Source organism: Lonchura striata, chromosome 26 (assembly GCF_050655825.1).
Source record: "Lonchura striata isolate lonStrDom1 chromosome 26, ASM5065582v1, whole genome shotgun sequence".
NCBI lineage: Eukaryota > Metazoa > Chordata > Aves > Passeriformes > Estrildidae > Lonchura > Lonchura striata.
This window is the reverse complement of record NC_140728.1, coordinates 6,407,144-6,430,695: the sequence shown is the minus strand read 5'-3', so window position 1 is coordinate 6,430,695 and position 23,552 is coordinate 6,407,144.

Here is a 23,552-nt window from a genome sequence, read left to right as displayed (position 1 = left end):
ATTTTCCCTGGGAAAGAAAACTCAGCAGTCCAGGTTCCTGATGTCAGTTTGTAGGGCTCCCTTGGGTGTATCAGGGCAGCACAAGTTTGAGGTGGGGACAACTTCGGTGTGGGGTCCATCCTTCGATATAAGGATTTTTTGCAGTGAGGGGCCTGCCCAGGGCCAGGGGCCCCCGGGCACATCCTTTTTCCATTTTCCCTGGGAAAGAAAACTCAGCAGTCCAGGTTGCTGATGTCAGTTTGTAGGGCTCCCTTGGGTGTATCAGGGCAGCACAAGTTTGAGGTGGGGACAACTTCGGTGTGGGGTCCATCCTTCGATATAAGGATTTTTTGCAGTCAGGGCCAGGGGCCCCTTGGCACATCCTTTTTCCATTTTCCCTGAGAAAGAAAACTTAGCAGTCCAGGTTCCTGATGTCAGTTTGTAGGGCTCCCTTGGGTCTATCAGGGCAGCACAAGTTTGAGGTGGGGACAACTTCGGTGTGGGGTCCATCCTTCGATATAAGGATTTTTTGCAGTGAGGCCCCTGCCCAGGGCTAGGGGCCCCCGGGCACATCCTTTTTCCATTTTCCCTGGGAAAGAAAACTCAGCAGTCCAGGTTCCTGATGTCAGTTTGTAGGGCTCCCTTGGGTCTATCAGGGCAGCACAAGTTTGAGGTGGGGACAACTTCGGTGTGGGGTCCATCCTTCGATATAAGGATTTTTTGCAGTCAGGGCCAGGGGCCCCCGGGCATATCCTTTGGCCATTTTCCCTGGGAAAGAAAACTCAGCAGTCCAGGTTCCTGATGTCAGTTTGTAGGGCTCCCTTGGGTGTATCAGGGCAGCACAAGTTTGAGGTGGGGACAACTTCGGTGTGGGGTCCATCCTTCGATATAAGGATTTTTTGCAGTGAGGGCCCTTCCCCGGGCTATGGGCCCCCGGGCACAACCTTTTTCCATTTTCCCTGGGAAAGAAAACTCAGCAGTCCAGGTTGCTGATGTCAGTTTGTAGGGCTCCCTTGGGTCTATCAGGGCAGCACAAGTTTGAGGTGGGGACAACTTCGGTGTGGGGTCCATCCTTCGATATAAGGATTCTTTGCAGTCAGGGCCCAGCCCAGGGCCAGGGGCCCCTGGGCACATCCTTTTTCCATTTTCCCTGGGAAAGAAAACTCAGCAGTCCAGGTTGCTGATGTCAGTTTGTAGGGCTCCCTTGGGTCTATCAGGGCAGCACAAGTTTGAGGTGGGGACAACTTCGGTGTGGGGTCCATCCTTCGATATAAGGATTTTTCGCAGTCAGGGCCAGGGGCCCCTGGGCACATCCTTTTTCCATTTTCCCTGGGAAAGAAAACTCAGCAGTCCAGGTTCCTGATGTCAGTTTGTAGGGCTCCCTTGGGTCTATCAGGGTAGCACAAGTTTGAGGTGGGGAGAAATTTGGTGTGGGGTCCATCCTTCGATATAAGGATTCTTTGCAGTCAGGGCCAGGGGCCCCCGGGCACATCCTTTGGCCATTTTCCCTGGGAAAGAAAACTCAGCAGTCCAGGTTCCTGATGTCAGTTTGTAGGGTTCCCTTGGGTCTATCACGGTGGCACAAGTTTGAGGTGGGGACAACTTTGGTGTGGGGTCCATCCTTCGATATAAGGATTTTTTGCAGTGAGGGCACTTCCCCGGGCTATGGGCCCCCGGGCACAACCTTTTTCCATTTTCCCTGGGAAAGAAAACTCAGCAGTCCAGGTTCCTGATGTCAGTTTGTAGGGCTCCCTTGGGTCTATCAGGGCAGCACAAGTTTGAGGTGGGGACAACTTTGGTGTGGGGTCCATCCTTCGATATAAGGATTTTTTGCAGTGAGGGCCCTTCCCCGGGCTATGGGCCCCCGGGCACAACCTTTTTCCATTTTCCCTGGGAAAGAAAACTCAGCAGTCCAGGTTCCTGATGTCAGTTTGTAGGGCTCCCTTGGGTCTATCAGGGCAGCACAAGTTTGAGGTGGGGACAACTTCGGTGTGGGGTCCATCCTTCGATATAAGGATTCTTTGCAGTCAGGGCCCAGCCCAGGGCCAGGGGCCCCTGGGCACATCCTTTTTCCATTTTCCCTGGGAAAGAAAACTCAGCAGTCCAGGTTGCTGATGTCAGTTTGTAGGGCTCCCTTGGGTCTATCAGGGCAGCACAAGTTTGAGGTGGGGACAACTTCGGTGTGGGGTCCATCCTTCGATATAAGGATTCTTTGCAGTCAGGGCCAGGGGCCCCTGGGCACATCCTTTTTCCATTTTCCCTGGGAAAGAAAACTCAGCAGTCCAGGTTCCTGATGTCAGTTTGTAGGGCTCCCTTGGGTCTATCAGGGCAGCACAAGTTTGAGTTGGGGACAACTTTGGTGTGGGGTCCATCCTTCGATATAAGGATTTTTTGCAGTCAGGGCCAGGGGCCCCCGGGCATATCCTTTGGCCATTTTCCCTGGGAAAGAAAACTCAGCAGTCCAGGTTCCTGATGTCAGTTTGTAGGGCTCCCTTGGGTCTATCAGGGCAGCACAAGTTTGAGGTGGGGACAACTTCGGTGTGGGGTCCATCCTTCGATATAAGGATTCTTTGCAGTCAGGGCCAGGGGCCCCTGGGCACATCCTTTTTCCATTTTCCCTGGGAAAGAAAACTCAGCAGTCCAGGTTCCTGATGTCAGTTTGTAGGGCTCCCTTGGGTCTATCAGGGTAGCACAAGTTTGAGGTGGGGAGAAATTTGGTGTGGGGTCCATCCTTCGATATAAGGATTCTTTGCAGTCAGGGCCAGGGGCCCCCGGGCACAACCTTTTTCCATTTTCCCTGGGAAAGAAAACTCAGCAGTCCAGGTTCCTGATGTCAGTTTGTAGGGTTCCCTTGGGTCTATCACGGTGGCACAAGTTTGAGGTGGGGACAACATCGGTGTGGGGTCCATCCTTCGATATAAGGATTCTTTGCAGTCAGGACACAGCCCAGGGCCAGGGGCCCCTTGGCACGTCCTTTTTCCATTTTCCCTGGGAAAGAAAACTCAGCAGTCCAGGTTCCTGATGTCAGTTTGTAGGGCTCCCTTGGGTCTATCAGGGCAGCACAAGTTTGAGGTGGGGACAACTTCGGTGTGGGGTCCATCCTTCGATATAAGGATTTTTTGCAGTGAGGCCCCTGCCCAGGGCTAGGGGCCCCCGGGCACATCCTTTTTCCATTTTCCCTGGGAAAGAAAACTCAGCAGTCCAGGTTCCTGATGTCAGTTTGTAGGGCTCCCTTGGGTCTATCAGGGCAGCACAAGTTTGAGTTGGGGACAACTTTGGTGTGGGGTCCATCCTTCGATATAAGGATTTTTTGCAGTCAGGGCCAGGGGCCCCCGGGCATATCCTTTGGCCATTTTCCCTGGGAAAGAAAACTCAGCAGTCCAGGTTCCTGATGTCAGTTTGTAGGGCTCCCTTGGGTCTATCAGGGCAGCACAAGTTTGAGGTGGGGACAACTTCGGTGTGGGGTCCATCCTTCGATATAAGGATTCTTTGCAGTCAGGGCCAGGGGCCCCTGGGAACATCCTTTTTCCATTTTCCCTGGGAAAGAAAACTCAGCAGTCCAGGTTCCTGATGTCAGTTTGTAGGGCTCCCTTGGGTCTATCAGGGTAGCACAAGTTTGAGGTGGGGACAAATTTGGTGTGGGGTCCATCCTTCGATATAAGGATTCTTTGCAGTCAGGGCCAGGGGCCCCCGGGCACATCCTTTGGCCATTTTCCCTGGGAAAGAAAACTCAGCAGTCCAGGTTCCTGATGTCAGTTTGTAGGGTTCCCTTGGGTCTATCACGGTGGCACAAGTTTGAGGTGGGGACAACATCGGTGTGGGGTCCATCCTTCGATATATTGATTCTTTGCAGTCAGGGCCAGGGGCCCCTGGGCACATCCTTTTTCCATTTTCCCTGGGAAAGAAAACTCAGCAGTCCAGGTTGCTGATGTCAGTTTGTAGGGCTCCCTTGGGTCTATCAGGGCAGCACAAGTTTGATTTGGGGACAACTTCGGTGTGGGGTCCATCCTTCGAAATAAGGATTCTTTGCAGTCAGGACACAGCCCAGGTCCAGGGGCCCCTTGGCACGTCCTTTTTCCATTTTCCCTGGGAAAGAAAACTCAGCAGTCCAGGTTCCTGATGTCAGTTTGTAGGGCTCCCTTGGGTCTATCAGGGCAGCACAAGTTTGAGGTGGGGACAACTTCGGTGTGGGGTCCATCCTTCGATATAAGGATTTTTTGCAGTCAGGGCCAGGGGCCCCTTGGCACATCCTTTTTCCATTTTCCCTGGGAAAGAAAACTCAGCAGTCCAGGTTCCTGATGTCAGTTTGTAGGGCTCCCTTGGGTCTATCAGGGCAGCACAAGTTTGAGGTGGGGACAACTTCGGTGTGGGGTCCATCCTTCGATATAAGGATTTTTTGCAGTGAGGGGCCTGCCCAGGGCCAGGGGCCCCCGGGCACATCCTTTTTCCATTTTCCCTGGGAAAGAAAACTCAGCAGTCCAGGTTCCTGATTTCAGTTTGTAGGGCTCCCTTGGGTGTATCAGGGCAGCACAAGTTTGAGGTGGGGACAACTTCGGTGTGGGGTCCATCCTTCGATATAAGGATTTTTTGCAGTCAGGGCCAGGGGCGCCTTGGCACATCCTTTTTCCATTTTCCCTGGGAAAGAAAACTTAGCAGTCCAGGTTCCTGATGTCAGTTTGTAGGGCTCCCTTGGGTCTATCAGGGCAGCACAAGTTTGAGGTGGGGACAACTTCGGTGTGGGGTCCATCCTTCGATATAAGGATTTTTTGCAGTGAGGCCCCTGCCCAGGGCTAGGGGCCCCCGGGCACATCCTTTTTCCATTTTCGCTGGGAAAGAAAACTCAGCAGTCCAGGTTCCTGATGTCAGTTTGTAGGGCTCCCTTGGGTCTATCAGGGCAGCACAAGTTTGAGTTGGGGACAACTTTGGTGTGGGGTCCATCCTTCGATATAAGGATTTTTTGCAGTCAGGGCCAGGGGCCCCCGGGCATATCCTTTGGCCATTTTCCCTGGGAAAGAAAACTCAGCAGTCCAGGTTCCTGATGTCAGTTTGTAGGGCTCCCTTGGGTCTATCAGGGCAGCACAAGTTTGAGGTGGGGACAACTTCGGTGTGGGGTCCATCCTTCGATATAAGGATTCTTTGCAGTCAGGGCCCAGCCCAGGGCCAGGGGCCCCTGGGCACATCCTTTTTCCATTTTCCCTGGGAAAGAAAACTCAGCAGTCCAGGTTGCTGATGTCAGTTTGTAGGGCTCCCTTGGGTCTATCAGGGCAGCACAAGTTTGAGGTGGGGACAACTTCGGTGTGGGGTCCATCCTTCGATATAAGGATTCTTTGCAGTCAGGGCCAGGGGCCCCTGGGCACATCCTTTTTCCATTTTCCCTGGGAAAGAAAACTCAGCAGTCCAGGTTCCTGATGTCAGTTTGTAGGGCTCCCTTGGGTCTATCAGGGTAGCACAAGTTTGAGGTGGGGACAAATTTGGTGTGGGGTCCATCCTTCGATATAAGGATTCTTTGCAGTCAGGGCCAGGGGCCCCCGGGCACATCCTTTGGCCATTTTCCCTGGGAAAGAAAACTCAGCAGTCCAGGTTCCTGATGTCAGTTTGTAGGGTTCCCTTGGGTCTATCACGGTGGCACAAGTTTGAGGTGGGGACAACATCGGTGTGGGGTCCATCCTTCAATATAATGATTCTTTGCAGTCAGGGCCAGGGGCCCCTGGGCACATCCTTTTTCTATTTTCCCTGGGAAAGAAAACTCAGCAGTCCAGGTTGCTGATGTCAGTTTGTAGGGCTCCCTTGGGTCTATCAGGGCAGCACAAGTTTGAGGTGGGGACAACTTCGGTGTGGGGTCCATCCTTCGAAATAAGGATTCTTTGCAGTCAGGACACAGCCCAGGTCCAGGGGCCCCTTGGCACGTCCTTTTTCCATTTTCCCTGGGAAAGAAAACTCAGCAGTCCAGGTTCCTGATGTCAGTTTGTAGGGCTCCCTTGGGTCTATCAGGGCAGCACAAGTTTGAGGTGGGGACAACTTCGGTGTGGGGTCCATCCTTCGATATAAGGATTTTTTGCAGTCAGGGCCAGGGGCCCCCGGGCACATCCTTTGGCCATTTTCCCTGGGAAAGAAAACTCAGCAGTCCAGGTTCCTGATGTCAGTTTGTAGGGCTCCCTTGGGTCTATCAGGGCAGCACAAGTTTGAGGTGGGGACAACTTCGGTGTGGGGTCCATCCTTCGATATAAGGATTTTTTGCAGTGAGGGGCCTGCCCAGGGCCAGGGGCCCCCGGGCACATCCTTTTTCCATTTTCCCTGGGAAAGAAAACTCAGCAGTCCAGGTTGCTGATGTCAGTTTGTAGGGCTCCCTTGGGTGTATCAGGGCAGCACAAGTTTGAGGTGGGGACAACTTCGGTGTGGGGTCCATCCTTCGATATAAGGATTCTTTGCAGTCAGGGCCAGGGGCCCCTTGGCACATCCTTTTTCCATTTTCCCTGGGAAAGAAAACTTAGCAGTCCAGGTTCCTGATGTCAGTTTGTAGGGCTCCCTTGGGTCTATCAGGGCAGCACAAGTTTGAGGTGGGGACAACTTCGGTGTGGGGTCCATCCTTCGATATAAGGATTTTTTACAGTGAGGCCCCTGCCCAGGGCTATGGGCCCCCGGGCACAACCTTTTTCCATTTTCCCTGGGAAAGAAAACTCAGCAGTCCAGGTTCCTGATGTCAGTTTGTAGGGCTCCCTTGGGTCTATCAGGGCAGCACAAGTTTGAGGTGGGGACAACTTCGGTGTGGGGTCCATCCTTCGATATAAGGATTCTTTGCAGTGAGGCCCCTGCCCAGGGCCAGGGGCCCCCGGGCACATCCTTTGGCCATTTTCCCTGGGAAAGAAAACTCAACAGTCCAGGTTCCTGATGTCAGTTTGTAGGGCTCCCTTGGGTCTATCAGAGCAGCACAACTTTGAGGTGGGGACAATTTTGGTGTGGGGTCCACCCTTCGATATAAGGATTTTTTGCAGTGAGGGGCCTGCCCAGGGCCAGGGGCCCCTGGGCACATCCTTTGGCCATTTTCCGTGGGAAAGAATACTCAGCAGTCCAGGTTCCTGAAGTCAGTTTGTAGGGCTCCCTTGGGTCTATCAGGGCAGCACAAGTTTGAGGTGGGGACAACTTCGGTGTGGGATCCATCCTTCGATATAAGGATTTTTCGCAGTCAGGGCCAGTGGCCCCCGAGAACATCCTTTTTCCATTTTCCCTGGGAAAGAAAACTCAGCAGTCCAGGTTCCTGATGTCAGTTTGTAGGGCTCCCTTGGGTCTATCAGGGCAGCACAAGTTTGAGGTGGGGACAACTTCGGTGTGGGGTCCATCCTTCGATATAAGGATTTTTTGCAGTCAGGGCCAGGGGCCCCTTGGCACATCCTTTTTCCATTTTCCCTGGGAAAGAAAACTTAGCAGTCCAGGTTCCTGATGTCAGTTTGTAGGGCTCCCTTGGGTCTATCAGGGCAGCACAAGTTTGAGGTGGGGACAACTTCGGTGTGGGGTCCATCCTTCGATATAAGGATTTTTTGCAGTGAGGCCCCTGCCCAGGGCTAGGGGCCCCCGGGCACATCCTTTTTCCATTTTCCCTGGGAAAGAAAACTCAGCAGTCCAGGTTCCTGATGTCAGTTTGTAGGGCTCCCTTGGGTCTATCAGGGCAGCACAAGTTTGAGGTGGGGACAACTTTGGTGTGGGGTCCATCCTTCGATATAAGGATTTTTTGCAGTCAGGGCCAGGGGCCCCCGGGCATATCCTTTTTCCATTTTCCCTGGGAAAGAAAACTCAGCAGTCCAGGTTCCTGATGTCAGTTTGTAGGGCTCCCTTGGGTCTATCAGGGCAGCACAAGTTTGAGGTGGGGACAACTTCGGTGTGGGGTCCATCCTTCGATATAAGGATTTTTTGCAGTCAGGGCCAGGGGCCCCCGGGCACATCCTTTTTCCATTTTCCTTGGGAAAGAAAACTCAGCAGTCCAGGTTCCTGATGTCAGTTTGTAGGGCTCCCTTGGGTCTATCAGGGCAGCACAAGTTTGAGGTGGGGACAACTTCGGTGTGGGGTCCATCCTTCGATATAAGGATTCTTTGCAGTCAGTGCCAGGGCCCCCCCGGGCACATCCTTTGGCTATTATCCCTGGGAAAGAAAACTCAGCAGTCCAGGTTCCTGATGTCAGTTTGTAGGGCTCCCTTGGGTCTATCAGGGCAGCACAAGTTTGAGGTGGGGACAACTTCGGTGTGGGGTCCATCCTTCGATATAAGGATTCTTTGCAGTCAGGGCCAGGGGCCCCTGGGCACATCCTTTTTCCATTTTCCCTGGGAAAGAAAACTCAGCAGTCCAGGTTGCTGATGTCAGTTTGTAGGGCTCCCTTGGGTCTATCAGGGCAGCACAAGTTTGAGGTGGGGACAACTTCGGTGTGGGGTCCATCCTTCAATATAAGGATTCTTTGCAGTCAGGGGCAGGGGCCTCCGGGCACATCCTTTTCCCATTTTCCCTGGGAAAGAAAACTCAGCAGTCCAGGTTCTTGATGTCAGTTTGTAGGGCTCCCTTGGGTCTATCAGGGTAGCACAAGTTTGAGGTGGGGACAACTTCGGTGTGGGGTCCATCCTTCGATATAAGGATTCTTTGCAGTGAGGTCCCTGCCCAGGGCCAGGGGCCCCCGGGCACATCATTTGGCCATTTTCCCTGGGAAAGAAAACTCAGCAGTCCAGGTTCCTGATGTCAGTTTGTAGGGCTCCCTTGGGTCTATCAGGGCAGCACAAGTTTGAGGTGGGGACAATTTTGGTGTGGGGTCCACCCTTCGATATAAGGATTTTTTGCAGTGAGGGGCCTGCCCAGGGCCAGGGGCCCCCGGGCACATCCTTTGGCCATTTTCCGTGGGAAAGAATACTCAGCAGTCCAGGTTCCTGAAGTCAGTTTGTAGGGCTCCCTTGGGTCTATCAGGGCAGCACAAGTTTGAGGTGGGGACAACTTCGGTGTGGGATCCATCCTTCGATATAAGGATTTTTCGCAGTCAGGGCCAGGGGCCCCCGAGCACATCCTTTTTACATTTTCCCTGGGAAAGAAAACTCAGCAGTCCAGGTTGCTGATGTCAGTTTGTAGGGCTCCCTTGGGTGTATCAGGGCAGCACAAGTTTGAGGTGGGGACAACTTCGGTGTGGGGTCCATCCTTCGATATAAGGATTTTTTGCAGTCAGGGCCAGGGGCCCCTTGGCACATCCTTTTCCCCTTTTCCCTGGGAAAGACAACTCAGCAGTCCAGGTTCCTGATGTCAGTTTGTAGGGCTCCCTTGGGTCTATCAGGGAAGCACAAGTTTGAGGTGGGGACAACTTCGGTGTGGGGTCCATCCTTCGATATAAGTATTTTTTGCAGTGAGGCCCCTGCCCAGGGCTAGGGGCCCCCGGGCACATCCTTTTTCCATTTTCCCTGGGAAAGAAAACTCAGCAGTCCAGGTTCCTGATGTCAGTTTGTAGGGCTCCCTTGGGTCTATCAGGGCAGCACAAGTTTGAGGTGGGGACAACTTTGGTGTGGGGTCCATCCTTCGATATAAGGATTTTTTGCAGTCAGGGCCCTTCCCCGGGCTATGGGCCCCCGGGCACAACCTTTTTCCATTTTCCCTGGGAAAGAAAACTCAGCAGTCCAGGTTCCTGATGTCAGTTTGTAGGGCTCCCTTGGGTCTATCAGGGCAGCACAAGTTTGAGGTGGGGACAACTTCGGTGTGGGGTCCATCCTTCGATATAAGGATTCTTTGCAGTCAGGGCCCAGCCCAGGGCCAGGGGCCCCTGGGCACATCCTTTTTCCATTTTCCCTGGGAAAGAAAACTCAGCAGTCCAGGTTGCTGATGTCAGTTTGTAGGGCTCCCTTGGGTCTATCAGGGCAGCACAAGTTTGAGGTGGGGACAACTTCGGTGTGGGGTCCATCCTTCGATATAAGGATTCTTTGCAGTCAGGGCCAGGGGCCCCTGGGCACATCCTTTTTCCATTTTCCCTGGGAAAGAAAACTCAGCAGTCCACGTTCCTGATGTCAGTTTGTAGGGCTCCCTTGGGTCTATCAGGGTAGCACAAGTTTGAGGTGGGGACAAATTTGGTGTGGGGTCCATCCTTCGATATAAGGATTCTTTGCAGTCAGGTCCAGGGGCCGCCGGGCACATCCTTTGGCCATTTTCCCTGGGAAAGAAAACTCAGCAGTCCAGGTTCCTGATGTCAGTTTGTAGGGTTCCCTTGGGTCTATCACGGTGGCACAAGTTTGAGGTGGGGACAACATCGGTGTGGGGTCCATCCTTCGATATAATGATTCTTTGCAGTCAGGGCCAGGGGCCCCTGGGCACATCCTTTTTCCATTTTCCCTGGGAAAGAAAACTCAGCAGTCCAGGTTGCTGATGTCAGTTTGTAGGGCTCCCTTGGGTCTATCAGGGCAGCACAAGTTTGAGGTGGGGACAACTTCGGTGTGGGGTCCATCCTTCGAAATAAGGATTCTTTGCAGTCAGGACACAGCCCAGGGCCAGGGGCCCCTTGGCACGTCCTTTTTCCATTTTCCCTGGGAAAGAAAACTCAGCAGTCCAGGTTCCTGATGTCAGTTTGTAGGGCTCCCTTGGGTCTATCAGGGCAGCACAAGTTTGAGGTGGGGACAACTTCGGTGTGGGGTCCATCCTTCGATATAAGGATTTTTTGCAGTCAGGGCCAGGGGCCCCCGGGCACATCCTTTTTCCATTTTCCCTGGGAAAGAAAACTCAGCAGTCCAGGTTCCTGATGTCAGTTTGTAGGGCTCCCTTGGGTCTATCAGGGCAGCACAAGTTTGAGTTGGGGACAACTTTGGTGTGGGGTCCATCCTTCGATATAAGGATTTTTTGCAGTCAGGGCCAGGGGCCCCCGGGCATATCCTTTTTCCATTTTCCCTGGGAAAGAAAACTCAGCAGTCCAGGTTCCTGATGTCAGTTTGTAGGGCTCCCTTGGGTCTATCAGGGCAGCACAAGTTTGAGGTGGGGACAACTTCGGTGTGGGGTCCATCCTTCGATATAAGGATTCTTTGCAGTGAGGTCCCTGCCCAGGGCCAGGGGCCCCCGGGCACATCATTTGGCCATTTTCCCTGGGAAAGAAAACTCAGCAGTCCAGGTTCCTGATGTCAGTTTGTAGGGCTCCCTTGGGTCTATCAGGGCAGCACAAGTTTGAGGTGGGGACAATTTTGGTGTGGGGTCCACCCTTCGATATAAGGATTTTTTGCAGTGAGGGGCCTGCCCAGGGCCAGGGGCCCCCGGGCACATCCTTTGGCCATTTTCCGTGGGAAAGAATACTCAGCAGTCCAGGTTCCTGAAGTCAGTTTGTAGGGCTCCCTTGGGTCTATCAGGGCAGCACAAGTTTGAGGTGGGGACAACTTCGGTGTGGGATCCATCCTTCGATATAAGGATTTTTCGCAGTCAGGGCCAGGGGCCCCCGAGCACATCCTTTTTACATTTTCCCTGGGAAAGAAAACTCAGCAGTCCAGGTTGCTGATGTCAGTTTGTAGGGCTCCCTTGGGTGTATCAGGGCAGCACAAGTTTGAGGTGGGGACAACTTCGGTGTGGGGTCCATCCTTCGATATAAGGATTTTTTGCAGTCAGGGCCAGGGGCCCCTTGGCACATCCTTTTCCCCTTTTCCCTGGGAAAGACAACTCAGCAGTCCAGGTTCCTGATGTCAGTTTGTAGGGCTCCCTTGGGTCTATCAGGGAAGCACAAGTTTGAGGTGGGGACAACTTCGGTGTGGGGTCCATCCTTCGATATAAGTATTTTTTGCAGTGAGGCCCCTGCCCAGGGCTAGGGGCCCCCGGGCACATCCTTTTTCCATTTTCCCTGGGAAAGAAAACTCAGCAGTCCAGGTTCCTGATGTCAGTTTGTAGGGCTCCCTTGGGTCTATCAGGGCAGCACAAGTTTGAGGTGGGGACAACTTTGGTGTGGGGTCCATCCTTCGATATAAGGATTTTTTGCAGTCAGGGCCCTTCCCCGGGCTATGGGCCCCCGGGCACAACCTTTTTCCATTTTCCCTGGGAAAGAAAACTCAGCAGTCCAGGTTCCTGATGTCAGTTTGTAGGGCTCCCTTGGGTCTATCAGGGCAGCACAAGTTTGAGGTGGGGACAACTTCGGTGTGGGGTCCATCCTTCGATATAAGGATTCTTTGCAGTCAGGGCCCAGCCCAGGGCCAGGGGCCCCTGGGCACACCCTTTTTCCATTTTCCCTGGGAAAGAAAACTCAGCAGTCCAGGTTGCTGATGTCAGTTTGTAGGGCTCCCTTGGGTCTATCAGGGCAGCACAAGTTTGAGGTGGGGACAACTTCGGTGTGGGGTCCATCCTTCGATATAAGGATTCTTTGCAGTCAGGGCCAGGGGCCCCTGGGCACATCCTTTTTCCATTTTCCCTGGGAAAGAAAACTCAGCAGTCCACGTTCCTGATGTCAGTTTGTAGGGCTCCCTTGGGTCTATCAGGGTAGCACAAGTTTGAGGTGGGGACAAATTTGGTGTGGGGTCCATCCTTCGATATAAGGATTCTTTGCAGTCAGGGCCAGGGGCCGCCGGGCACATCCTTTGGCCATTTTCCCTGGGAAAGAAAACTCAGCAGTCCAGGTTCCTGATGTCAGTTTGTAGGGTTCCCTTGGGTCTATCACGGTGGCACAAGTTTGAGGTGGGGACAACATCGGTGTGGGGTCCATCCTTCGATATAATGATTCTTTGCAGTCAGGGCCAGGGGCCCCTGGGCACATCCTTTTTCCATTTTCCCTGGGAAAGAAAACTCAGCAGTCCAGGTTGCTGATATCAGTTTGTAGGGCTCCCTTGGGTCTATCAGGGCAGCACAAGTTTGAGGTGGGGACAACTTCGGTGTGGGGTCCATCCTTCGAAATAAGGATTCTTTGCAGTCAGGACACAGCCCAGGGCCAGGGGCCCCTTGGCACGTCCTTTTTCCATTTTCCCTGGGAAAGAAAACTCAGCAGTCCAGGTTCCTGATGTCAGTTTGTAGGGCTCCCTTGGGTCTATCAGGGCAGCACAAGTTTGAGGTGGGGACAACTTCGGTGTGGGGTCCATCCTTCGATATAAGGATTTTTTGCAGTCAGGGCCAGGGGCCCCCGGGCACATCCTTTTTCCATTTTCCCTGGGAAAGAAAACTTAGCAGTCCAGGTTCCTGATGTCAGTTTGTAGGGCTCCCTTGGGTCTATCAGGGCAGCACAAGTTTGAGGTGGGGACAACTTCGGTGTGGGGTCCATCCTTCGATATAAGGATTTTTTGCAGTGAGGCCCCTGCCCAGGGCTAGGGGCCCCCGGGCACATCCTTTTTCCATTTTCCCTGGGAAAGAAAACTCAGCAGTCCAGGTTCCTGATGTCAGTTTGTAGGGCTCCCTTGGGTCTATCAGGGCAGCACAAGTTTGAGGTGGGGACAACTTTGGTGTGGGGTCCATCCTTCGATATAAGGATTTTTTGCAGTCAGGGCCAGGGGCCCCCGGGCATATCCTTTTTCCATTTTCCCTGGGAAAGAAAACTCAGCAGTCCAGGTTCCTGATGTCAGTTTGTAGGGCTCCCTTGGGTGTATCAGGGCAGCACAAGTTTGAGGTGGGGACAACTTCGGTGTGGGGTCCATCCTTCGATATAAGGATTTTTTGCAGTCAGGACACAGCCCAGGGCCAGGGGCCCCCGGGCACAACCTTTTTCCATTTTCCCTGGGAAAGAAAACTCAGCAGTCCAGGTTGCTGATGTCAGTTTGTAGGGCTCCCTTGGGTCTATCAGGGCAGCACAAGTTTGAGGTGGGGACAACTTCGGTGTGGGGTCCATCCTTCGATATAAGGATTCTTTGCAGTCAGGGCCCAGCCCAGGGCCAGGGGCCCCTGGGCACATCCTTTTTCCATTTTCCCTGGGAAAGAAAACTCAGCAGTCCAGGTTGCTGATGTCAGTTTGTAGGGCTCCCTTGGGTCTATCAGGGCAGCACAAGTTTGAGGTGGGGACAACTTCGGTGTGGGGTCCATCCTTCGATATAAGGATTTTTTGCAGTCAGGGCCAGGGGCCCCTTGGCACATCCTTTTTCCATTTTCCCTGGGAAAGAAAACTTAGCAGTCCAGGTTCCTGATGTCAGTTTGTAGGGCTCCCTTGGGTCTATCAGGGCAGCACAAGTTTGAGGTGGGGACAACTTCGGTGTGGGGTCCATCCTTCGATATAAGGATTTTTTGCAGTGAGGCCCCTGCCCAGGGCTAGGGGCCCCCGGGCACATCCTTTTTCCATTTTCCCTGGGAAAGAAAACTCAGCAGTCCAGGTTCCTGATGTCAGTTTGTAGGGCTCCCTTGGGTCTATCAGGGCAGCACAAGTTTGAATTGGGGACAACTTTGGTGTGGGGTCCATCCTTCGATATAAGGATTTTTTGCAGTCAGGGCCAGGGGCCCCCGGGCATATCCTTTGGCCATTTTCCCTGGGAAAGAAAACTCAGCAGTCCAGGTTCCTGATGTCAGTTTGTAGGGCTCCCTTGGGTCTATCAGGGCAGCACAAGTTTGAGGTGGGGACAACTTCGGTGTGGGGTCCATCCTTCGATATAAGGATTTTTTGCAGTCAGGGCCAGGGGCCCCCGGGCACATCCTTTTTCCATTTTCCCTGGGAAAGAAAACTCAGCAGTCCAGGTTCCTGATGTCAGTTTGTAGGGCTCCCTTGGGTGTATCAGGGCAGCACAAGTTTGAGGTGGGGACAACTTCGGTGTGGGGTCCATCCTTCGATATAAGGATTTTTTGCAGTGAGGGGCCTGCCCAGGGCCAGGGGCCCCCGGGCACATCCTTTTTCCATTTTCCCTGGGAAAGAAAACTCAGCAGTCCAGGTTGCTGATGTCAGTTTGTAGGGCTCCCTTGGGTGTATCAGGGCAGCACAAGTTTGAGGTGGGGACAACTTCGGTGTGGGGTCCATCCTTCGATATAAGGATTTTTTGCAGTCAGGGCCAGGGGCCCCTTGGCACATCCTTTTTCCATTTTCCCTGGGAAAGAAAACTTAGCAGTCCAGGTTCCTGATGTCAGTTTGTAGGGCTCCCTTGGGTCTATCAGGGCAGCACAAGTTTGAGGTGGGGACAACTTCGGTGTGGGGTCCATCCTTCGATATAAGGATTTTTTGCAGTGAGGCCCCTGCCCAGGGCTAGGGGCCCCCGGGCACATCCTTTTTCCATTTTCCCTGGGAAAGAAAACTCAGCAGTCCAGGTTCCTGATGTCAGTTTGTAGGGCTCCCTTGGGTCTATCAGGGCAGCACAAGTTTGAGGTGGGGACAACTTCGGTGTGGGGTCCATCCTTCGATATAAGGATTTTTTGCAGTCAGGGCCAGGGGCCCCCGGGCATATCCTTTGGCCATTTTCCCTGGGAAAGAAAACTCAGCAGTCCAGGTTCCTGATGTCAGTTTGTAGGGCTCCCTTGGGTGTATCAGGGCAGCACAAGTTTGAGGTGGGGACAACTTCGGTGTGGGGTCCATCCTTCGATATAAGGATTTTTTGCAGTGAGGGCCCTTCCCCGGGCTATGGGCCCCCGGGCACAACCTTTTTCCATTTTCCCTGGGAAAGAAAACTCAGCAGTCCAGGTTGCTGATGTCAGTTTGTAGGGCTCCCTTGGGTCTATCAGGGCAGCACAAGTTTGAGGTGGGGACAACTTCGGTGTGGGGTCCATCCTTCGATATAAGGATTCTTTGCAGTCAGGGCCCAGCCCAGGGCCAGGGGCCCCTGGGCACATCCTTTTTCCATTTTCCCTGGGAAAGAAAACTCAGCAGTCCAGGTTGCTGATGTCAGTTTGTAGGGCTCCCTTGGGTCTATCAGGGCAGCACAAGTTTGAGGTGGGGACAACTTCGGTGTGGGGTCCATCCTTCGATATAAGGATTTTTCGCAGTCAGGGCCAGGGGCCCCTGGGCACATCCTTTTTCCATTTTCCCTGGGAAAGAAAACTCAGCAGTCCAGGTTCCTGATGTCAGTTTGTAGGGCTCCCTTGGGTCTATCAGGGTAGCACAAGTTTGAGGTGGGGAGAAATTTGGTGTGGGGTCCATCCTTCGATATAAGGATTCTTTGCAGTCAGGGCCAGGGGCCCCCGGGCACATCCTTTGGCCATTTTCCCTGGGAAAGAAAACTCAGCAGTCCAGGTTCCTGATGTCAGTTTGTAGGGTTCCCTTGGGTCTATCACGGTGGCACAAGTTTGAGGTGGGGACAACTTTGGTGTGGGGTCCATCCTTCGATATAAGGATTTTTTGCAGTGAGGGCACTTCCCCGGGCTATGGGCCCCCGGGCACAACCTTTTTCCATTTTCCCTGGGAAAGAAAACTCAGCAGTCCAGGTTCCTGATGTCAGTTTGTAGGGCTCCCTTGGGTCTATCAGGGCAGCACAAGTTTGAGGTGGGGACAACTTTGGTGTGGGGTCCATCCTTCGATATAAGGATTTTTTGCAGTGAGGGCCCTTCCCCGGGCTATGGGCCCCCGGGCACAACCTTTTTCCATTTTCCCTGGGAAAGAAAACTCAGCAGTCCAGGTTCCTGATGTCAGTTTGTAGGGCTCCCTTGGGTCTATCAGGGCAGCACAAGTTTGAGGTGGGGACAACTTCGGTGTGGGGTCCATCCTTCGATATAAGGATTCTTTGCAGTCAGGGCCCAGCCCAGGGCCAGGGGCCCCTGGGCACACCCTTTTTCCATTTTCCCTGGGAAAGAAAACTCAGCAGTCCAGGTTGCTGATGTCAGTTTGTAGGGCTCCCTTGGGTCTATCAGGGCAGCACAAGTTTGAGGTGGGGACAACTTCGGTGTGGGGTCCATCCTTCGATATAAGGATTCTTTGCAGTCAGGGCCAGGGGCCCCTGGGCACATCCTTTTTCCATTTTCCCTGGGAAAGAAAACTCAGCAGTCCAGGTTCCTGATGTCAGTTTGTAGGGCTCCCTTGGGTCTATCAGGGCAGCACAAGTTTGAGTTGGGGACAACTTTGGTGTGGGGTCCATCCTTCGATATAAGGATTTTTTGCAGTCAGGGCCAGGGGCCCCCGAGCATATCCTTTGGCCATTTTCCCTGGGAAAGAAAACTCAGCAGTCCAGGTTCCTGATGTCAGTTTGTAGGGCTCCCTTGGGTCTATCAGGGCAGCACAAGTTTGAGGTGGGGACAACTTCGGTGTGGGGTCCATCCTTCGATATAAGGATTCTTTGCAGTCAGGGCCAGGGGCCCCTGGGCACATCCTTTTTCCATTTTCCCTGGGAAAGAAAACTCAGCAGTCCAGGTTCCTGATGTCAGTTTGTAGGGCTCCCTTGGGTCTATCAGGGTAGCACAAGTTTGAGGTGGGGAGAAATTTGGTGTGGGGTCCATCCTTCGATATAAGGATTCTTTGCAGTCAGGGCCAGGGGCCCCCGGGCACAACCTTTTTCCATTTTCCCTGGGAAAGAAAACTCAGCAGTCCAGGTTCCTGATGTCAGTTTGTAGGGTTCCCTTGGGTCTATCACGGTGGCACAAGTTTGAGGTGGGGACAACATCGGTGTGGGGTCCATCCTTCGATATAAGGATTCTTTGCAGTCAGGACACAGCCCAGGGCCAGGGGCCCCTTGGCACGTCCTTTTTCCATTTTCCCTGGGAAAGAAAACTCAGCAGTCCAGGTTCCTGATGTCAGTTTGTAGGGCTCCCTTGGGTCTATCAGGGCAGCACAAGTTTGAGGTGGGGACAACTTCGGTGTGGGGTCCATCCTTCGATATAAGGATTTTTTGCAGTGAGGCCCCTGCCCAGGGCTAGGGGCCCCCGGGCACATCCTTTTTCCATTTTCCCTGGGAAAGAAAACTCAGCAGTCCAGGTTCCTGATGTCAGTTTGTAGGGCTCCCTTGGGTCTATCAGGGCAGCACAAGTTTGAGTTGGGGACAACTTTGGTGTGGGGTCCATCCTTCGATATAAGGATTTTTTGCAGTCAGGGCCAGGGGCCCCCGGGCATATCCTTTGGCCATTTTCCCTGGGAAAGAAAACTCAGCAGTCCAGGTTCCTGATGTCAGTTTGTAGGGCTCCCTTGGGTCTATCAGGGCAGCACAAGTTTGAGGTGGGGACAACTTCGGTGTGGGGTCCATCCTTCGATATAAGGATTCTTTGCAGTCAGGGCCAGGGGCCCCTGGGAACATCCTTTTTCCATTTTCCCTGGGAAAGAAAACTCAGCAGTCCAGGTTCCTGATGTCAGTTTGTAGGGCTCCCTTGGGTCTATCAGGGTAGCACAAGTTTGAGGTGGGGACAAATTTGGTGTGGGGTCCATCCTTCGATATAAGGATTCTTTGCAGTCAGGGCCAGGGGCCCCCGGGCACATCCTTTGGCCATTTTCCCTGGGAAAGAAAACTCAGCAGTCCAGGTTCCTGATGTCAGTTTGTAGGGTTCCCTTGGGTCTATCACGGTGGCACAAGTTTGAGGTGGGGACAACATCGGTGTGGGGTCCATCCTTCGATATATTGATTCTTTGCAGTCAGGGCCAGGGGCCCCTGGGCACATCCTTTTTCCATTTTCCCTGGGAAAGAAAACTCAGCAGTCCAGGTTGCTGATGTCAGTTTGTAGGGCTCCCTTGGGTCTATCAGGGCAGCACAAGTTTGATTTGGGGACAACTTCGGTGTGGGGTCCATCCTTCGAAATAAGGATTCTTTGCAGTCAGGACACAGCCCAGGTCCAGGGGCCCCTTGGCACGTCCTTTTTCCATTTTCCCTGGGAAAGAAAACTCAGCAGTCCAGGTTCCTGATGTCAGTTTGTAGGGCTCCCTTGGGTCTATCAGGGCAGCACAAGTTTGAGGTGGGGACAACTTCGGTGTGGGGTCCATCCTTCGATATAAGGATTTTTTGCAGTCAGGGCCAGGGGCCCCTTGGCACATCCTTTTTCCATTTTCCCTGGGAAAGAAAACTCAGCAGTCCAGGTTCCTGATGTCAGTTTGTAGGGCTCCCTTGGGTCTATCAGGGCAGCACAAGTTTGAGGTGGGGACAACTTCGGTGTGGGGTCCATCCTTCGATATAAGGATTTTTTGCAGTGAGGGGCCTGCCCAGGGCCAGGGGCCCCCGGGCACATCCTTTTTCCATTTTCCCTGGGAAAGAAAACTCAGCAGTCCAGGTTCCTGATTTCAGTTTGTAGGGCTCCCTTGGGTGTATCAGGGCAGCACAAGTTTGAGGTGGGGACAACTTCGGTGTGGGGTCCATCCTTCGATATAAGGATTTTTTGCAGTCAGGGCCAGGGGCGCCTTGGCACATCCTTTTTCCATTTTCCCTGGGAAAGAAAACTTAGCAGTCCAGGTTCCTGATGTCAGTTTGTAGGGCTCCCTTGGGTCTATCAGGGCAGCACAAGTTTGAGGTGGGGACAACTTCGGTGTGGGGTCCATCCTTCGATATAAGGATTTTTTGCAGTGAGGCCCCTGCCCAGGGCTAGGGGCCCCCGGGCACATCCTTTTTCCATTTTCCCTGGGAAAGAAAACTCAGCAGTCCAGGTTCCTGATGTCAGTTTGTAGGGCTCCCTTGGGTCTATCAGGGCAGCACAAGTTTGAGTTGGGGACAACTTTGGTGTGGGGTCCATCCTTCGATATAAGGATTTTTTGCAGTCAGGGCCAGGGGCCCCCGGGCATATCCTTTGGCCATTTTCCCTGGGAAAGAAAACTCAGCAGTCCAGGTTCCTGATGTCAGTTTGTAGGGCTCCCTTGGGTCTATCAGGGCAGCACAAGTTTGAGGTGGGGACAACTTCGGTGTGGGGTCCATCCTTCGATATAAGGATTCTTTGCAGTCAGGGCCCAGCCCAGGGCCAGGGGCCCCTGGGCACATCCTTTTTCCATTTTCCCTGGGAAAGAAAACTCAGCAGTCCAGGTTGCTGATGTCAGTTTGTAGGGCTCCCTTGGGTCTATCAGGGCAGCACAAGTTTGAGGTGGGGACAACTTCGGTGTGGGGTCCATCCTTCGATATAAGGATTCTTTGCAGTCAGGGCCAGGGGCCCCTGGGCACATCCTTTTTCCATTTTCCCTGGGAAAGAAAACTCAGCAGTCCAGGTTCCTGATGTCAGTTTGTAGGGCTCCCTTGGGTCTATCAGGGTAGCACAAGTTTGAGGTGGGGACAAATTTGGTGTGGGGTCCATCCTTCGATATAAGGATTCTTTGCAGTCAGGGCCAGGGGCCCCCGGGCACATCCTTTGGCCATTTTCCCTGGGAAAGAAAACTCAGCAGTCCAGGTTCCTGATGTCAGTTTGTAGGGTTCCCTTGGGTCTATCACGGTGGCACAAGTTTGAGGTGGGGACAACATCGGTGTGGGGTCCATCCTTCAATATAATGATTCTTTGCAGTCAGGGCCAGGGGCCCCTGGGCACATCCTTTTTCTATTTTCCCTGGGAAAGAAAACTCAGCAGTCCAGGTTGCTGATGTCAGTTTGTAGGGCTCCCTTGGGTCTATCAGGGCAGCACAAGTTTGAGGTGGGGACAACTTCGGTGTGGGGTCCATCCTTCGAAATAAGGATTCTTTGCAGTCAGGACACAGCCCAGGTCCAGGGGCCCCTTGGCACGTCCTTTTTCCATTTTCCCTGGGAAAGAAAACTCAGCAGTCCAGGTTCCTGATGTCAGTTTGTAGGGCTCCCTTGGGTCTATCAGGGCAGCACAAGTTTGAGGTGGGGACAACTTCGGTGTGGGGTCCATCCTTCGATATAAGGATTTTTTGCAGTGAGGGGCCTGCCCAGGGCCAGGGGCCCCCGGGCACATCCTTTTTCCATTTTCCCTGGGAAAGAAAACTCAGCAGTCCAGGTTGCTGATGTCAGTTTGTAGGGCTCCCTTGGGTGTATCAGGGCAGCACAAGTTTGAGGTGGGGACAACTTCGGTGTGGGGTCCATCCTTCGATATAAGGATTTTTTGCAGTCAGGGCCAGGGGCCCCTTGGCACATCCTTTTTCCATTTTCCCTGGGAAAGAAAACTTAGCAGTCCAGGTTCCTGATGTCAGTTTGTAGGGCTCCCTTGGGTCTATCAGGGCAGCACAAGTTTGAGGTGGGGACAACTTCGGTGTGGGGTCCATCCTTCGATATAAGGATTTTTTACAGTGAGGCCCCTGCCCAGGGCTATGGGCCCCCGGGCACAACCTTTTTCCATTTTCCCTGGGAAAGAAAACTCAGCAGTCCAGGTTCCTGATGTCAGTTTGTAGGGCTCCCTTGGGTCTATCAGGGCAGCACAAGTTTGAGGTGGGGACAACTTCGGTGTGGGGTCCATCCTTCGATATAAGGATTCTTTGCAGTGAGGCCCCTGCCCAGGGCCAGGGGCCCCCGGGCACATCCTTTGGCCATTTTCCCTGGGAAAGAAAACTCAACAGTCCAGGTTCCTGATGTCAGTTTGTAGGGCTCCCTTGGGTCTATCAGAGCAGCACAACTTTGAGGTGGGGACAATTTTGGTGTGGGGTCCACCCTTCGATATAAGGATTTTTTGCAGTGAGGGGCCTGCCCAGGGCCAGGGGCCCCTGGGCACATCCTTTGGCCATTTTCCGTGGGAAAGAATACTCAGCAGTCCAGGTTCCTGAAGTCAGTTTGTAGGGCTCCCTTGGGTCTATCAGGGCAGCACAAGTTTGAGGTGGGGACAACTTCGGTGTGGGATCCATCCTTCGATATAAGGATTTTTCGCAGTCAGGGCCAGTGGCCCCCGAGAACATCCTTTTTCCATTTTCCCTGGGAAAGAAAACTCAGCAGTCCAGGTTCCTGATGTCAGTTTGTAGGGCTCCCTTGGGTCTATCAGGGCAGCACAAGTTTGAGGTGGGGACAACTTCGGTGTGGGGTCCATCCTTCGATATAAGGATTTTTTGCAGTCAGGGCCAGGGGCCCCTTGGCACATCCTTTTTCCATTTTCCCTGGGAAAGAAAACTTAGCAGTCCAGGTTCCTGATGTCAGTTTGTAGGGCTCCCTTGGGTCTATCAGGGCAGCACAAGTTTGAGGTGGGGACAACTTCGGTGTGGGGTCCATCCTTCGATATAAGGATTTTTTGCAGTGAGGCCCCTGCCCAGGGCTAGGGGCCCCCGGGCACATCCTTTTTCCATTTTCCCTGGGAAAGAAAACTCAGCAGTCCAGGTTCCTGATGTCAGTTTGTAGGGCTCCCTTGGGTCTATCAGGGCAGCACAAGTTTGAGTTGGGGACAACTTTGGTGTGGGGTCCATCCTTCGATATAAGGATTTTTTGCAGTCAGGGCCAGGGGCCCCCGGGCATATCCTTTTTCCATTTTCCCTGGGAAAGAAAACTCAGCAGTCCAGGTTCCTGATGTCAGTTTGTAGGGCTCCCTTGGGTCTATCAGGGCAGCACAAGTTTGAGGTGGGGACAACTTCGGTGTGGGGTCCATCCTTCGATATAAGGATTTTTTGCAGTCAGGGCCAGGGGCCCCCGGGCACATCCTTTTTCCATTTTCCTTGGGAAAGAAAACTCAGCAGTCCAGGTTCCTGATGTCAGTTTGTAGGGCTCCCTTGGGTCTATCAGGGCAGCACAAGTTTGAGGTGGGGACAACTTCGGTGTGGGGTCCATCCTTCGATATAAGGATTCTTTGCAGTCAGTGCCAGGGCCCCCCCGGGCACATCCTTTGGCTATTATCCCTGGGAAAGAAAACTCAGCAGTCCAGGTTCCTGATGTCAGTTTGTAGGGCTCCCTTGGGTCTATCAGGGCAGCACAAGTTTGAGGTGGGGACAACTTCGGTGTGGGGTCCATCCTTCGATATAAGGATTCTTTGCAGTCAGGGCCAGGGGCCCCTGGGCACATCCTTTTTCCATTTTCCCTGGGAAAGAAAACTCAGCAGTCCAGGTTGCTGATGTCAGTTTGTAGGGCTCCCTTGGGTCTATCAGGGCAGCACAAGTTTGAGGTGGGGACAACTTCGGTGTGGGGTCCATCCTTCAATATAAGGATTCTTTGCAGTCAGGGGCAGGGGCCTCCGGGCACATCCTTTTCCCATTTTCCCTGGGAAAGAAAACTCAGCAGTCCAGGTTCTTGATGTCAGTTTGTAGGGCTCCCTTGGGTCTATCAGGGTAGCACAAGTTTGAGGTGGGGACAACTTCGGTGTGGGGTCCATCCTTCGATATAAGGATTCTTTGCAGTGAGGTCCCTGCCCAGGGCCAGGGGCCCCCGGGCACATCATTTGGCCATTTTCCCTGGGAAAGAAAACTCAGCAGTCCAGGTTCCTGATGTCAGTTTGTAGGGCTCCCTTGGGTCTATCAGGGCAGCACAAGTTTGAGGTGGGGACAATTTTGGTGTGGGGTCCACCCTTCGATATAAGGATTTTTTGCAGTGAGGGGCCTGCCCAGGGCCAGGGGCCCCCGGGCACATCCTTTGGCCATTTTCCGTGGGAAAGAATACTCAGCAGTCCAGGTTCCTGAAGTCAGTTTGTAGGGCTCCCTTGGGTCTATCAGGGCAGCACAAGTTTGAGGTGGGGACAACTTCGGTGTGGGATCCATCCTTCGATATAAGGATTTTTCGCAGTCAGGGCCAGGGGCCCCCGAGCACATCCTTTTTACATTTTCCCTGGGAAAGAAAACTCAGCAGTCCAGGTTGCTGATGTCAGTTTGTAGGGCTCCCTTGGGTGTATCAGGGCAGCACAAGTTTGAGGTGGGGACAACTTCGGTGTGGGGTCCATCCTTCGATATAAGGATTTTTTGCAGT